At 43.5% G+C, this 16,182-nt stretch overlaps 1 protein-coding gene across 1 annotated transcript in view; it reads right to left on the bottom strand.

Moving 5' to 3' along the window:
* Rasa2 (RAS p21 protein activator 2) overlaps positions 1-15,476 on the bottom strand; it is a 158,197-nt gene extending 142,721 nt beyond the window's left edge. The window contains exon 1 of the mRNA XM_045136517.1: positions 15,357-15,476. The gene's annotated coding sequence lies outside the window, so the exon portion shown is untranslated. The remainder of the gene's footprint in view (positions 1-15,356) is intronic.
* Between the last annotated feature and the right edge of the window lie 706 nt (positions 15,477-16,182).

Below are 16,182 nucleotides of genomic sequence, written 5' to 3'. Positions count from 1 at the left end.
GTGGAAAACATGTATTATGCAAGGTAACTCAAGCTCAGAAAGACAAGTACCATGCTCTCTCTCTCTCTCTCTCATGTGTAGATCCTAGCTTCCAGTTATTAAATATGTGGATCAGATAGGACTACAAGTGGTTAAAGGCCAACAAGCTAGAGAGAGGCCCATGAAACAGGGAAAAAAGAGGCTTTAAAGGAGGGTAGTGAGAAAAATGGTAGAGCACATGAGGTATTAAAGTGGAAGAGGGAATACCAGACGCAAAACGAGATAGCAGGGAAAAGTGGAAAAAAGAAAAGGGGAGGAGGTGCATATGATAGGGAAAATCAGCTAAAACAAAGTATAGATAAAAATGTTCTAAGAGGGCCAGGGGTAGTGGCGCATGCCTTTAATCTCAGCACGTGGGAGACAGAGGTAGGAAGGCCACCATGAGTTTGAGGCCATTGTGAGACTACATAGTGAATTCCAGGTCAGCCTGGGCTAGAGCGAAACCCTACCTTGAAAAAAAAAAAAAAAAAGGCTATAAGAAAACCTGTTATCTTTAAACTAATTTTAAAAAGCTTTTCAAAATAAAATTTCATCAAATTACTAAAAGCTACAATTCCCAACTTATAGGCAAGGAGTGATTAAAATTATGCTACCATTAGCCTTTAGCATCAATCAGAGTCTATTATAGTAAATATTTTATAGTGTATTAGTTACTTTTCTTGCTGCTGAGACAAAAACTTGATAAAAACAACTTAAGGAAAGAAAGGCTTATTTTGGGTCACAATTCAAGGGTATAGTATGTCACAGCGGCAGAAGCTAGTCACATTGCATACAGAGTCAGGATGCAGAGTGAGATAAATACTGGTGCTCAGCTTTTGTCCTTTTTAAAAATATTTTATTTATTCATTTATTTGAGAGAGAGAGAGAGAGAGAGAGAGAGAGAGGAAAAGGCAGAGAGAAAGATAGAATGGGCGTGCCAGAGCCTCCAGCCACTGCAAATGAATTCCAGATGCATGTGTCCCTTTGTGCTTACGTGGGTCCTGAGGAATCAAACTGGGATCCTTAGGCTTCACAGGCAAACGCCTTAACTACTAAGCCATTTCCTCAGCCCAGCTTTTCTCCTTTTTTACTCAGTCTGGGATCCCAGCCAATGGGATGGTGTCACCCATAGTTAGGGTAGGTCTTACCACCACAATTAACCTACCTAGAAACTCCTTCAGAGACAAGCCCAGAGATTTGCCTCTTAGATAATTGTAGAACCCAGCTGACACTAGATTAACTATCACATGATGAAGAAATCTTACATAAAAGATCACTCTTGTTCATTTATATTTAATGGTTCTCAATAAAGGAAGGAAGAAAACTGCCTATACATATATGATCTTTCAAACAGTCTCATATCCACCCAACTTCAGCAGAATGTCATTTTGCTACACATGTATGGAAGCCAAAAGGTACTGGGTGGAAAAGAGAAGAGTTTTGTATCTATTATTTCCTTCAGTTGTCACCTTGAAAATTTCACTGAAAAATTATACATTTATGTTAGTATTCAGGGAGAATAAGACAATAACAGGCACATGGTGACTGTGAGAAGATGTACTAGTAGACAGTGTTTTCCAATGTACACATTATTATGATCGGTAACTGGGCCAGTCAAACAATTGTTCTGATTAATTTACATACATAAATATGTAATCTAAGATTAAATAATCATATTCAACTGATACTTTTTAACCACATTGGGGCTGGAGAGCTGGTCCAGTGGTTAAAGCATTTGCCTACAAAGCCTAAGGGCCAGGATTTGATTCCCCAGTACGCACATAGAGCCAGATACACAGGTGGCACAAGTATCTGGAGTTCATTTGCAGTGGCCCTGGCATGCATATTCTCTATCTGCCTCTTTCTCTCTCAAATAAATAAAGAACATATCTTTTAAAAGGCTAAAAAAAGGTCAACATTAAAACAATCTCTTCACGGGAGGGGGGCGGGGGAGGCCTGAGATAGGGTCTCTCACTCTACCATAGGGTGACCTGGAATTCATTCTACATTCTCAGGGTAGCCTCAAACTCACAGTGATCCTCCTACCTCTGCCTCCCGAGTGCTGGGATTAAAGGCATGTGCCACCATGGCTGGCTCAAAACAATTCTTATTATCACACAGCATGACAACAAGGCAGTACCATTGAGCAAGCCCTTAAATCGACCCAGGACTCCTAGCCTCCAGCACAGTTGAGGGGTAAACAGGTCCAGTGAGTAAAGAGCTGCTCTTGGTGGCTATACAACCTGAATTGCACTAAGTTACATGGGTCCAGGCATTCAGGACTACAGCATAGTTTAAGGAGTAAGCCTAGGTTCAGTGAGCAAAGAATTGCTCTTTGTGGTTATATAACCTGAATTATACTAAGTTATAATTAGGAGAAATAGGTTCTGATGTTCTAGTGCATAAGTGACCATAGATAATAAATGTATACTCTTCCCGACCCCCCCCCCCCAAAAGGTAAGGTCAGTCTCACTCTAGCCCAGGGTGACCTGGAACTCACTCTGTAGTCCCAGGCTGACCTCGAACTCAGTGATCCTACCTCTGCCTCCACAACATTTGGCTCAATAAATATGTGTCATTTGAAAAGCTAGAAAGGACTTTGAACATTTTTATTACAAAGGAAGGTAATTAGCAGATATGCTTACTCCGATTTGAACATGAGTAAAGTCTTCATGAACTAAACCACCACACAGAAGCTGAGTGGGGTAGTGCCAGCCTGCAGTACCCGCATGCAGGAGGCTGAAGCAAAAGAACGGCAAGGTCTAGGTAACCTGGGCTGCGCAAAAAAACAATGCCTCAAAGAAAGAAAACAAGACACACAGAAAGACTTGGGCAAGTAAAACAAACAACAAACAAGCATACTATGTGCCTCTTATAATTATGTACAATTGTGTCAATTTAAAAGTTAATAAAGATGTAAATGCAGAAATATGTCATTCTTGGCAAAACATAGTATTAAGGTTAAGACATAAATCCCACTGTAACTCATCAAAAATGTCCCATTAAATAAGCTGCAACTCCTCAGTGACAAAGTCTATCAAGTACAGTTAGGGAGCAATGCTGTGTGTAAGCCAAATGCACACTAACCATCACACAGGCATCTCTATCACTATCTGCTAATCATCTCTGACTGAAACTTAGTCTGGAACAAGAAGTTAGGAAACTCCGACACATGAAAAGGCAAGTTTCACAAGGTACTGCCAGGAAGTGCTCAGGGCTTATAGAGGGATGTTGCTAAGTGCAGGAAGCATCTTCCTGTGGTTTGTTTGTCTTTCCCACTGCAGGTGTCGGTTTTGAATGTGTGCTGGTCTCTAAAGTCCCTTCAGGTCCCTTCACAAACTGAGACACTCCAAAGCACATGCTGTGGGGGCTACCTGCTGGGCTAGCCAATGATTCCTACAGATACATGAAACTACTTAGCAACAGTCCTAATGCAACTGGGAGCCTAAAATGGCAAGCAAAAGAAAGGATGAAGGCCAGATGCTTGGTGGTGCCCAGAGCTAATGAACAGGCTATACAAGAAAGATGATTGTTCTTTCTAGTAACAACATTCTAATTAGCTGCTTTTTTGCAGAAAGAGAAAGAGAGAAAGAGAGAGGGAGGCAGGCAGAAAGAGTGGTGCCTAGGGGAAAAAAAAGAGATGCACCCATGTGTGTATTCAAGGTATGCACTTATTAGAAGAACCACTCAAAAGCAAGAAACCACACTCACCAGCAGAAGACTCATCAGACATGGTGGCACACCCATGTAATCACGGCATTCTGGAGGCTTGACTCCATAGTGAGACTTTACCTCAAAACAACTTTTTTAGGTATTTTATTTATTTGAGGGAGATAAAGAGGCAAATAGAGAGAGAATGGGTGCATCAGGGCCTCTAACCACTGCAAACAAACTCAAGATACATGTGCCACCTTGTACATCTGGTTTTATGTGGGTATTAGGGAAATCAAACTCAGGTCCTTAGGCTTTGCAGGCAAGCCATCTCTCTAGCCCTTCACCTCAAAATTTTAATGAGGGCTTAGTGTGGGGTACACGCCTTTATTCCAGCACCCAGGGGGCTGAGGTCAGAGGATCACCATAAGTTCAAGGCCAGCCTGGTCTACAGAGAGAGTTCCAAGTAGTTTAGGCTAGAGTGAAACCACAGTCCTACAAAAAAAAAAAAAAAAAAAAAAAAAGCAGAGATACATAAATAAAAGCAGACTTAGGGAATCTAAAGAGTATTTTTGTGAAAACCCAAACTAGTCTTTATTGCATTTAAACTTTCTAACTTTATTGACTATCCATTATATTTAACCATTCTTAATTTAGGGGTAATTACCATCTCCATGACAAGAGAAATGTACTCATCAATTCATTCCAACTTACATACTATTGGACAGGTAGCTTAGTGATGGAAGGACCTAAGCATGGTAACCAAGAGATCGTCTGAAAACTTAGTTGCCCCCTTACACTCTTGAAGAAATAACTTCTCTGCTTTTTGTTGTTGTTCTTTGAGTCTGCCTTAGACCTCACTGCAATCCTACCACTCAGCCTCTCAAGTACTGGGATTAAAGATGTGAGCCACCACAACCAGTCTAACACATTACAAGAATATACCGTATACATATATGGAAGTTGTCAATAAAAAGTTTTAAAATAAAAATAATAAACAAAAAACAATCCTTTTTGAAAAATATTTTACTTATTTGAGAGAGGAAAAAAATATGAGTGTGCCAGGGCCCCCAGCCATTGCAAATGAACTACAGACATATGTGCCACCTTGTGCATCGAACTTACGTAGATACTGGGAAATCAAACCTGGGTCCATAGTCTTCGCAGGCAAGCGTCTTAACTGCTAAACTATCTCTCCACCCCAGTCCTCTTTATAAAATGGATTAAATAATTTGTGAACTAACCTAACATAGTACCTGGAAACCAGTAAGTACTCAATAAATGTTAGTTCACTTCCTATCTACTGAAGAAATTTTAAATACATGAAACTGTCCACGATTTGAAACTAGGAGGTTCTGTAAACCCTCAAAATTTGAAGGACCAAAATAAAGTCTTATTTTCTGAAAAGTCAACTTTAACATAAACCATTGACTAAACATGCAAAGTATATAGAAATCCACTGTATTGTTCTTACAATTTTCTCTTTCACTTTAAGTTCAAAATAAAATCATTAAAATACTTAACAGAAAAGTTAGTATCATTTTATTTCAATATGCACCCAAAATTTCTATATGCATTTTTCATTACCCTTCACTTGGCAGACAATTTTCAAAATAGATAAAGAGGGGCTGGAGAGATGGTTTAGCAGTTAAGGCGCTTGCCTGCGAAGCCTAAGGACCCAGGTTCAACTCCCCAGAACTCACACAAGCCACAAAGGTCACGCATTGGTGCACATGTACGGAGTTCAACTGCAGTGGCTAGAGGCCCTGGCACACCAATATTCTCTCTCTCTCTCATATAAGAAAAAATTTTTAAGTAGATAAAGAGAGACAGCTTATGACTTAGATTGTATCAAGTTCATTTGTATAATTTTTAAAATATTTAAAAATTTTATTTAGCTGGGCGTGATAGCACACACCTTTAATCCCAGCACTTGGGAAGCAGCGGTAAGAGGATTGCTGTGAGTGTGAGGACACCCTGAGACTACATAGTGAATTCCACTTCAGCCTTGGCTAGAGCAAGACCCTACCTTGAAAAACAAAACAAAAAAAAATATTTATTTTCAATTAAAGGGAAAGAGAGAGAGAATGAGAGTGCCATGGTCTCTAGCCACTACAAATGAACTCAAGATGCATGTGTCACCCTGTGTACATGGCTTTACAGGGGTAAAAGGAAATCAAATCTTGGTACTTTGGCTTTGCCAGCAAATGCCTTAACCACTAAGCCATCTCTCCAGCCTCCAAATTACTTTTTTCATTTGAGAGACACAGAGAATGAGAAATGGGGGGGGCGGGTGATACTGGGTGTGCCAGGGCCTCCAGTCACTGCAAACAAACTCCAGATGCATGTGCTATCTTGTGCATGTGGCTTACAAAGGTCCTGGAAAATCGAACCTAGGTCCTTTGGCTTTGCAGGCAAGCGCCTTAACTGCTAAGCCATCTCTTCAGGCTCCCAAAATTATTTTTAATAATATAATCAGCAGTTAAAGGTGCTTGCTTGCAAAGCCTGCCAGCCAGGGGTCAATTCCCAATCCACCCAGGTAACAAGATACAAAAAGTGATGTAAGGGCTGGAGACTTGCTTTTGAAAGCCTGATGGTCTGGTTTCAATTCCACAGTACTCACATAAAGCCAGATGCACCAAGTGGTACATGCATCTGGAGTTTGTCTGCAGGAGCGGAGCGAGAGGCCCTGGTGCACCTATTCCTGTTCTCATTCTCCCTTTCTTTCCTTTCAAGTAAATGTTAAATGAAATATTTAAAGTGATACAAGTATCTGGCATTCATCTGCAGTGCTAAGAGGGCCTGGGACACCTACACACACACACAAACGCATGTGAAATTAATTTTTTAAAAAATGAATATGGGCTATAGAGATGGCTTAGCAGTTAAAGGCACCTGCTTGCAAAGCCTGATGACCCAGGCTCAATTCCCCAATAGCCATATGGCACACGTGTCTGAAGCTCATTTGCAGCAGCAGGAGACCCTGGCAGTTCCTCTCTATCTCCTTCCCTCCCTCTCTCAAATTAATAAAGGTATTTTTTTTAACCACACATTACTTGTGGGAGCAAAAATAGGCACTGTTTCTATGAAATGCAATTTGGCACTATTCACAAAAAAAGTACACACTCTTTGATGCATCATTTAATATCTAGAAATTTATCCTACAGATAAGGCACATGTGCTTATATTAAAAAAATTATAAGGCTGGAGAGATGACTCGTTGGTTAAGGTGTTTCCTGCAAAGTCAAACAACCTGAGTTCCATTCCCCAGTGCTCACATAAAGCCAGATGCACAAAGTGGTGCATGCACCTGGAGTTTACTGCATTTGGAGGCCCTGGTGTGCAAATTCTGTCTGTCTCTCCTTTCTCTCTGCTTGCAAATAAATATTTAAACAACAACAAAAAAAAAGTTTACAACTGGTAGGGAAAAAAAGGGGGGAAATTACATACAGGAGGAGCTAGAGAAATGGTTCAGTAGTTTAAAGGTACTTGCTTACAAAGCCTAACTGCCCAGATTCACACAAACCATGCGTCTGGAGTTTGTGGTGGAAGTAGCCCTGGCATGCCATTACTCTTTCTCCCTGTCTCTCTCTCTCTCTCATTTATACAGCTGAGGTGCAGGTGTAGAATGTGAACAAGGCCCTCTCCTGCCCTTCTACCTAATTTCCCTGCAACAGAGTCTCGCTCTAAACCTGGAGCTTAATTTTTCGGTTAGAATGGCTGACCAGGAAGCCCTAGCAATTCTCCTGTATTTGCCCCACTTGGCACTGGGGTTATAAAAGTATGTGCAACCATGCCCAGTTTTTGTATGGGTACTGGGAATTAAACTCAAGTCCCTGTACATGCACAGCAAGCGTTCTTACCTTCCAACCCATCTCCCTGGCACCCAGAATTTTTTAAGTACACAGGTAATACTGATGGGCAGTCAGGACTGCAAACAGTGAGTATGACAAACAAGTAAGTATCAGGCTAAATCTCCACTTAGCTCACAACCTTGGCTGACTCTTTAACCCTAACTTCACAAAGCTCTTAAAAGCAGATGAGCATGTGTACAAAGCACAATGAAAACCTAACACTTAGTGGGTTCCAGTACAGAGGTAGCGTGCTTTTCATGTATTAAATGTGTATTTTCAACATTGATTGTAAAAAATTAATCCCACATAATATTTTAGAAAGTACTAGAGTCAGTATATGTAAAACAAGGGGGTAGAAACTATGTTTTCTATCTTGTGGTTCTAAATTTTCAAAATGTTCTATGAATACAGAAAATAAAGGTGACTCCTTAGGGCTGAAGAGATGGTTCAGACATTTAAAGACATTTTTTTTCAAAGCCTGAAGGCCCAGGTTCGATTCCCCAGTAGCCATGTAGAGCCAGATGTACAAAGTGGCACATGTATCTGGATTTCGTCTGCAGTGGCAGGAGGCCCTAGTGTGCTCATACTCACTCATATTTTCTCTTTATTCTCTCCCTCAAATAAAAATATTTCAAAAGATTGCTTAGTATAGACTTTATGGTAATATAGTAAGAATTTTTTATCTCATTGACCGCTTAGACCTACTTTACAACTGGCTGCCGGTGCCCTAACACTCAACTATGTATTATGCACTGCTGAATTAAATTGCCTAACAGCCATAGAAAAATGTGTTTATGATTTAAACAATTCGAATAAATCTTAAATTTCTAAAATACTCAAACATGCAAAATAGGTATACAAAATACATTCAAGTATTACAACAAAAGCATCTAATATTGTCTTTAAACTTATGGTTTGCTTTACAAATCAATTAGGAAAGAGCTAGAAGGGATGTTTAAAGACCACACCCAAACCTGTCATTTTACAAGTACAGGGTCCCTCAGGGTTAAGGAATTTGCCATCATTCTGTCATTAACAAAGCTGTTAAGAACCATACACACACAAATTTGTCAATTACAGTTCGCTGGTGTTTGTGCATGTACTGACACAATCTTGTATGCCACTTCAGGTGGAGGTAGTTCTGCACGTGTGTGGGTGCGCATTCACATCTGTCGGCACGTGTGGAGACCAGAGGTTGATATTATGCCTCCTACTGCTCTCCACCTTACTGTCTTGAGACAGGTTCTCTCACTATACCCGGAGCTCACCAAGTTGGCTAGACAAACTAGCTAGCAAGTCAGAGGGATTCTCTGTCTCCCCTGCTCAGGGCTGGGATTACAGGCCCATGACACCAGTGTCTTACATTTTTGTGGGGGTCTGAGATCCAAACTCAGGATTTCATGCGTGCATATCAAGCACCTTACTTATTGAGCTATTTCCCAAGCCCTTGCTAAAGATTTTTAATGACTAAAATGACACACAAAGCTAAATATATGCCATAAACATTCCTTAATATACATACGTTTCTTTTTTTATTTTTTAATTACTTATTAATTTGAGAGCGACAGAGAGAAAAAGAGGCAGAAAGAGAGAGAGAGAGAGAGAGAGAGAGAGAGAGAGAGAGAGAGAGAGAGGGAGGGAGGGAGGGAGGGAGGGAGAGAGAGAGAATGGGCACTCTAGGGCCTCCAGCCATTGCAAATGAACTCCAGACGTGTACGCCTCCTTGTACATCTGGCTAACATGGGTCCTGGGGAGTCAAGCCTCGAACAGGGGTCCTTAGGTTTCACAGGCAAGTACTTAACCGCTAAGCCATCTCTCTAGCCCCATACGTTTCTTAATTTAACATGAATCCAGGACTCTACAACAAAACGTATCAGGTCTTAAAAGAACACAGAAATTTATTAGTAGACAAGACACATGGCCTAATAATAACGAATAAGCTCATAAAGCACATTAACAAAGAAAGAGGATTAGCATGTACCATTACAGGATAAAGGCGATGGCTTTATTCTAGTAACATTAGTTCCACAGTCACTTAACAGTTGATTCAACAGTAAATTCAATGAGTTCTTAGTTTGTTTTTTTTTTAAACCCTCTATGAACTCATTGAGGTTTTCCTCTTGTCTTCCACAAAGCAAATGATTAGCAGACTGCTCTGTGAACTTTTACAAAGAACGCTTTTCTCTCCAGTTTCTATCCATCTCAAAGATGGATTCTTCTTCTATCCTATATAACTCGTCTGTTCATTTCAAATTTATGACAATAATGAATAGCATGAATAACCCCTTTTAACTCTCCCCCTCATTAAACAACATTATCTCACTTCAAAAATCTCGTAACAATGAATTAGAATGAGTAATTCGTTTAAATTTGAGGGTTTTTTAAAAAAATATTTTTATTTATTTGAGAGGGAGAAAGAAGCAGAGAGAGAGACAGAGAGAGAGAAGAGAATGGGCACACCAGGGCCTCCAGCCACTGTAAACCAACTCCAGGTGCACGCACCCCCTTGTGCATCTGGCTTACGTGGGTCCTGAAGAGTCAAACCAGGATCGTCTGGCTTTGCAGGCAAATGCCTGAACCGCTAAGCCATCTCTCCAGCCCTTCTTTTTAAATTTCTTACTCTTAATTCTTGCCTTGATTTATACCTTGTTACCAAAAACATTTCTAAGCCTGCCAAATAAAAACACCTGCTGCGTAAGGTATGACTAGAAGATTCTCTTTTTCCAAGTTCCCAGACCAATTGATAGTGAAATTCATCAACAGTTAGGTAAGAATATTCACATGCTCTCATAACAAGCCATAAGAGTGTTTAAAAAATTTAATTCTTTTCCTAATGCAGTAGCTAAGGCATCAGTTTAAACCTAAGCTTAGTGGGCACACCAATTTTGAAAACAAAATGCATTTCCTGAGTCATATAGTTTTCTTTTAATAATACTAACACCTGCTAGTTTATATATAAGTTACAAAATAGTTTCATATTTAGTATTTCAAACTATCCTCAGGATAACACTGTGAGGTTAGTTTTTTTTTTTTTCTTAACAGGTCTCTTTTTAAAAAACACAAATAAAATAGAATAAATTCTACCTTGAAAAAGCTCACCATATAATAGAGAAAATATACAAATGATTGCTATGGGATGTGCTACAATAGGGAAATTGACAAGAATTATGATCGCTCAGCAGCAGGAAGATCTTAATATCCTCCGGCCAGAAATGAAGGTAAGCTTGCCTGAAAGACGACCCAGAACAGATCACATGGAGCATGCTTTTGAAGGATTAAAAAAATAGGAGTCTCCAGGATAAATATGAGGTGGGGATGAGGAGAAAGGCAATCCTAGCCAGAGCAAGCAACATGTACAAAATGGCTGGTAATGAAACACTATTCCCATCCTAACATAACGAAGATAAGCTCAAGATGTAAAGTCCCATGAATACTAATTAACACCATATAAAACATGTTTGGATACCCAGAAATGCCAGTGCACAATAGACAAGAACATCAGAGCAGTTTCTATTTTCTTTTTTTTTTTTTGTTTTTGTTTTTGTTTTTGTTTTTCGGGGTAGGGTCTCACTCTAGTCCAGGCTGACCTGGAATTCACTCTGTGTTCTCAGGGTGGCCTCCAAGGGCGTGCACCACCACGCTTGGCTGAAGTTTCTATTTTCTACTCTTCCCTAAGAGATGGTCCACAGCAGACCCCTCTTAGAGAGGAGTGTATTTAATCCTCACAGCAATCCTGTGCTGTGGGTATTTTAACTATCCTCACTTCATACATGAAAATATGAAGGAACATAGCTGCAAATTAAGTGAAGATTCAACCCCAGCTGATTAATTTCACCAGGCCTTTAAGCTCAGGCAATTAGACTTACCCCATATCTCTTCTCTATTTAAAAATAACCTTACAGGGGGCTGGAGACATGGCTTAACAGTTAACCACTTGCCTGTGAAGCCTAAGAACCCCGGTTCGAGGCTCGATTCCACAAGACCCACGTAAGTTAAATGCAAAAGGTGATGCATGCATCTGGAGTTCGTCTGCAATGGCTGGAGGCCCTGGTGTACCAATTCTTTCTCTCTCTTTCTGCCTCTTTCTCTCTCTGTTGCTCTCAAATAAATAAAAATACACAAAACAGCCTTACAGGCTTAGACAGATGGCTCAGTGGTTAAGGCACTTGCCTGCAAAGCCTAACAACCCAGGTTCGATTCCCTAGAACCCCCATAAAGCTAGATACACAATGTGGCACACACATCTGGAGTTTGTTTGCAAGAGCTGGAGGCCCCGGCACACCCAGTCTCTCTGTCTCCTATCTCTGTTTGCAAATTAAAAAAAAAAAAAAAATCCTTAAGTGGTGTACACCTTTAATCCCAGCACTCAGGAGGCAGAGGTAGGAGGATCATCATGAGTTTAAGGCCACTCTGAGACTACATAGTGAATTCCAGGTCAGCCTGGGCTAGAGTGAGACCCTACCTTGAAAATCACCCCCCCAAAAAAAATCCTTAAGTCATTTTTGATCTGAAGGTATCAGATATACCAAGTGACTACTTGGGATCACATCAGTCTCACAAACCTCATTGTAAAACACAGTTAAAAATTCACACGCAAGGCTGCACATGCGCAGAAGATGGGGCACATATCTGGAGTTCAAATGCAGTGGCTGGAGGCCTTGGCATGCCAATTCTCTTTATCTCTTGCTCATAAAAAAATACAAAAAGAAAAATGGGAGTCCACAATGCAACAGCACAAATCCTGAACATATATAAAGGACAAAGTCCTTATTTCTTTTTTCCCTTGAATGTGTGTTTAGGGGGGAGGGAGTTCAGACCAAATGATCAAGTCTGGAGTACATCTCAAACTTCGTCTTCCAAGGGTACATATGATAATCCTAGAATATCCAGCAACCAAGTTTGCCGCTTGAATACATTCAAGCAAGCAGACCACTGAAAACTGTGTTTCCTAAGTCCCTAAAATGACCTCAGGAAATTGTGCATCGAAAAAATAAAACTAGGGCTGGAGAGATGGTTCAACAATTAAGGCACTTGCCTGCAAACCCTAATGACCTGAGTTCAGTGCCTCAGTACCCACTTGAAGACAGATGCACAAAGTGAAGCATGCATCCGTCCAGAGTTTGTTTGCACTGGCTGGAGGCCCTGGCATACCCATTCAATCTCATATATTCTCTCTCTCTTTTTGCAAATAAGTAAACTTTGAAAAATATTTAAAGTATTTATTTGACAGTGAAAGAGAGACAGACTGGGTGTGCCAGGGCCCAGAGCCGCTGCAAACGAACTCCAGAGCATGTGCCACCTTGTGAATCTGGGGAATCAAACCTAGGTCCTTTGGCTTTGCAGGCAAGCAGCTTAACTGCTAAGCCATCTCTCCAGCCCTGCAAATAAATAAAATATTTTTTAAAAATAAAAATAAAAGGAAACTGGGCATCAGTCTACAACACAAAATACTGTCTACAACAATGGACTGTGACAAATCAGTTGAGTGAAAGCAGTCATGAAATGGTTTCTTGATCCAGCAATCTGATACTATATACCCTGTGAGGTATTTGGGCAATCAACACACTAGAAGGAAACTACTAAACAGTGCGGACTATTATCCATTTCTAAAACGTCCAAGATAAATACATCAATCCATCTTCACTTTCCACTGGGATGATTCGGAGTTGAAGCATCCTACCCAAGTCCAGGAATAAGGATGTTTCCTCTCAGGCTGACTTTCAGCTGTCTGACCCTCTATAAGTCAAGAGGCTCCCAGTCAGCAGTTTTGAACCTGACAGCTCATCCCCAGACAAGAAGCACTGCACGGTTCTCTTGCAAGGTTTCCCTATGTAGCGAAAAGGAAAGGTGACTTGAGTACCAAAGCTTCCTCAAGCTTCTCAGTACCTTCACTTGTCAGACCACCATCATCCCAGTTTACAACTTTGGCACGTGCTAATGACTGCCACCCTTCAGCCTCTACTCTACAAAACCCACGTGTCCACACCAAGAAAACAGAATAGAATCTCTACAAGGTTCTGGAGCTCAACCAACTTTGACTTACACTAAAGGAGGGCAAAGAAATGGAAGGGGACATTCTATATGCGAACATACCAATACATATTTTCTTATGAAAGTCTTCCATGACCTGAACTATAAGCAGAGAAAATCAGAGTGCAAGAAACTGCCTAGGATGAGAAGATGTAATAATACTGTGACAGTGGTTAAAGCAGAAATTCTCATTCCACTTACGGGGCTGCCCCTTACAAAACTGCTCTTGCAGGTACCTATCAGTGAGGCTCCAACAGCATCAAGTCACACACATATGTAAAGTGGTAAAAGTGTGGAAAAACATATGCCAATGGCAGGGAGGGGTCACTCTGGTTAGTTCTTTTAGTTTCCCCCAAACTGTTAGTTACATACATGCAAATATTAAATGTAAGGTTTTATGTAAACTGTGGAAAAGGTTTATGCCCTAGAAAATAACTTTGATATTAGGAACTTGGATATAGAAAAGATCTATTTCTCTTGTGTTGTTTTCTAAGTCTTACAATTTCTTAAGAACATCAGGAGTATGTCAGGAAATTAAAAAATGACATTTAATGTGTGTTTTATGGGGTTTAATAAAATTCCAAGTTTTCGAAAGAGGAACTACCTGAAAAAATAAAGTGGGAGAACCCATAGTAAATAACATAATTAAGCAAGAAGAAAAACATTCCGCCCAGGAATGAGCACTTTTATTCATTCTAATTATAACCAATTTTCTTTATGCAAAGTATCCCTCATAACCAAGGGTGATTTATATGAAATAACGAAGCATGTTTCTAATTTGAGGCTGCTGCATCAAAAACAAACAAAAAAAAACCATTGATAGTTTGCAACGAAAGTAAAAATAAGTTTTACTGCTCTTTCAAGTAGCAAAAGGGGGCGGGGCGTTTCATCTACATAAACTCAAGGGGGGGGGGAGAGAAGTCAATCTCACACCTTAGGCTCACTCTTTTTAAATAACGAAATAAAAACCCAAAATGACTGAAATCAAATTGGCCTGTCTAAGGCTTCCGGCCTCCGAGCCCAGACTCGGTACTTCATCAGCGTGTGTGGCACGCTCGCCAAAGTAACAATTAGATGCACGAGGAGGGAAGGAATTAAGTGGGTTAAGTGCGGATCGGATGACGGCGCTGGGAGAGCTGCACACAGGAAGCCACTACATCCTGCCGAGGTCGGTGTCAGCGCGGCCGGCTCCCGACCGCGGTCCCCGCCGCAGCGAGGCGGGGCGGCACAGGTGTCGGGGCCCAGGCTCCGGGGCGCGCTCGCGGGGCGGCCTGCGGACTCGGCTCCCGGCGCCCCCGGGGCAGCCCGTCAGCGGCCCCAGAGCCCAGGACGCCGGCACCCCGCCCCCGGCGGGCCGCCCCACCTCTCCGCGCTCCCCGTCCTCCTCCTCAGGCCGCGCCTCCGCCTAATTACTAGCCGGCTCCCACCCCGGGCCGCTCCCCGCAGCCCGCCGCCGCCGGGAGGCCTGCTCAGGACGGAGGCCGGAAGCTCCTCACGCCCCCGGCCCGCGCCCCGGCTCCCGCGTCCAGGCCGCGCGCGGCCGCCAATCCCCTCACGGCCGCGCGTCCCGGCGCCGTCGGGTCCCCCCCGCCGCCGCCGCCGCCGCCGCCGGCCCCCGAGGGGAGCCCCAGCCCACGCCGCCCCGTCGAGGCGGCGCCTCCCCCAACACACCCCCTCCGCCGAGCCTCGCGGCGCCGGCGCCGGCCAGGCCCCCTCCCCGCCCGCCCGCCCGCCGCCCACCCTCAGCCGCCACCCCGCACCGCCCCGCCGCGGGGCCCCTCCTCAGCCCCCGGCCCCGCTTACAGATCTTGCCCCGCAGGCTCTGCAGCACTCGGACCTCGCGGTGGTCCTCGTCCCCCGCTTCGGGTTCGGTCGTCCCGGTCGCCGCCGGCGCCTCGGAAGAAGCCGCCGCACCTAGCGCCGCCGCCGCCGCCGCCATGGTGCCGCCCGGCCCGTGCCGCAGCCCCACCGCCTGCGTAGCCCGGCGAGGCGGAGCCCCGAGCGGCCTAGGCCCGAGCGAGCTCCGCGCCAGGCCCCGCCCCGGCCCGCGGCCGGCCCCGCCCCGCCCCGCCCGGCCTCGGCGCGCCCGCCTGCCCGCCTCCCTCCCTGGGACCCCGACGTCCCGCCGCGGGACCTGCTCTGCTGCTTTGCGGCGCTGGCCGGCGGCAGGTAGAGGGGAGGGGTCGGAGCGGCCTTGGAACCCCCCACTGGGGAAGCCCGGGCACTCCGTGACCCTCCGACCCTCTGCGAATGGGACTCCACGTGCCCCAAGACTCGAGGAAGATAGAGGCCCTTCTTCCCAGTCAGAGACACTCTAGGGCTGCCAGAAAATAGAATTTGATCCTGTTACAAACATCAACGCCGCCTTGTGCAAAAGGAGTCAAGAGGTGTATTAGAGACTCCTCCCACGGTATCCACACGCTGCGGACAAGGAGCCGAACCCCACGTGCACGGACTTTTCACTCTTCAGCTCTGCAAATTTGGTTCAAGAAAAAGACCTTTTCTGGTATGGGCTCAGCGCGAGACCCTCCCAAAGGGAACTTCTGAAGCATTTCCCACCACTATGTATTTCAGAAGCAGGAAAAATCAAGCGCTGCTCCCCATAGGCAGGCTTGTTAGAAAGTTGGCC

This window comes from Jaculus jaculus, chromosome 17, assembly GCF_020740685.1.
Source record: "Jaculus jaculus isolate mJacJac1 chromosome 17, mJacJac1.mat.Y.cur, whole genome shotgun sequence".
Classification (NCBI taxonomy): Eukaryota; Metazoa; Chordata; class Mammalia; order Rodentia; family Dipodidae; genus Jaculus; species Jaculus jaculus.
Note: the sequence above shows the minus strand (reverse complement) of the source record. Positions and strands in the feature narration are given on the sequence as shown.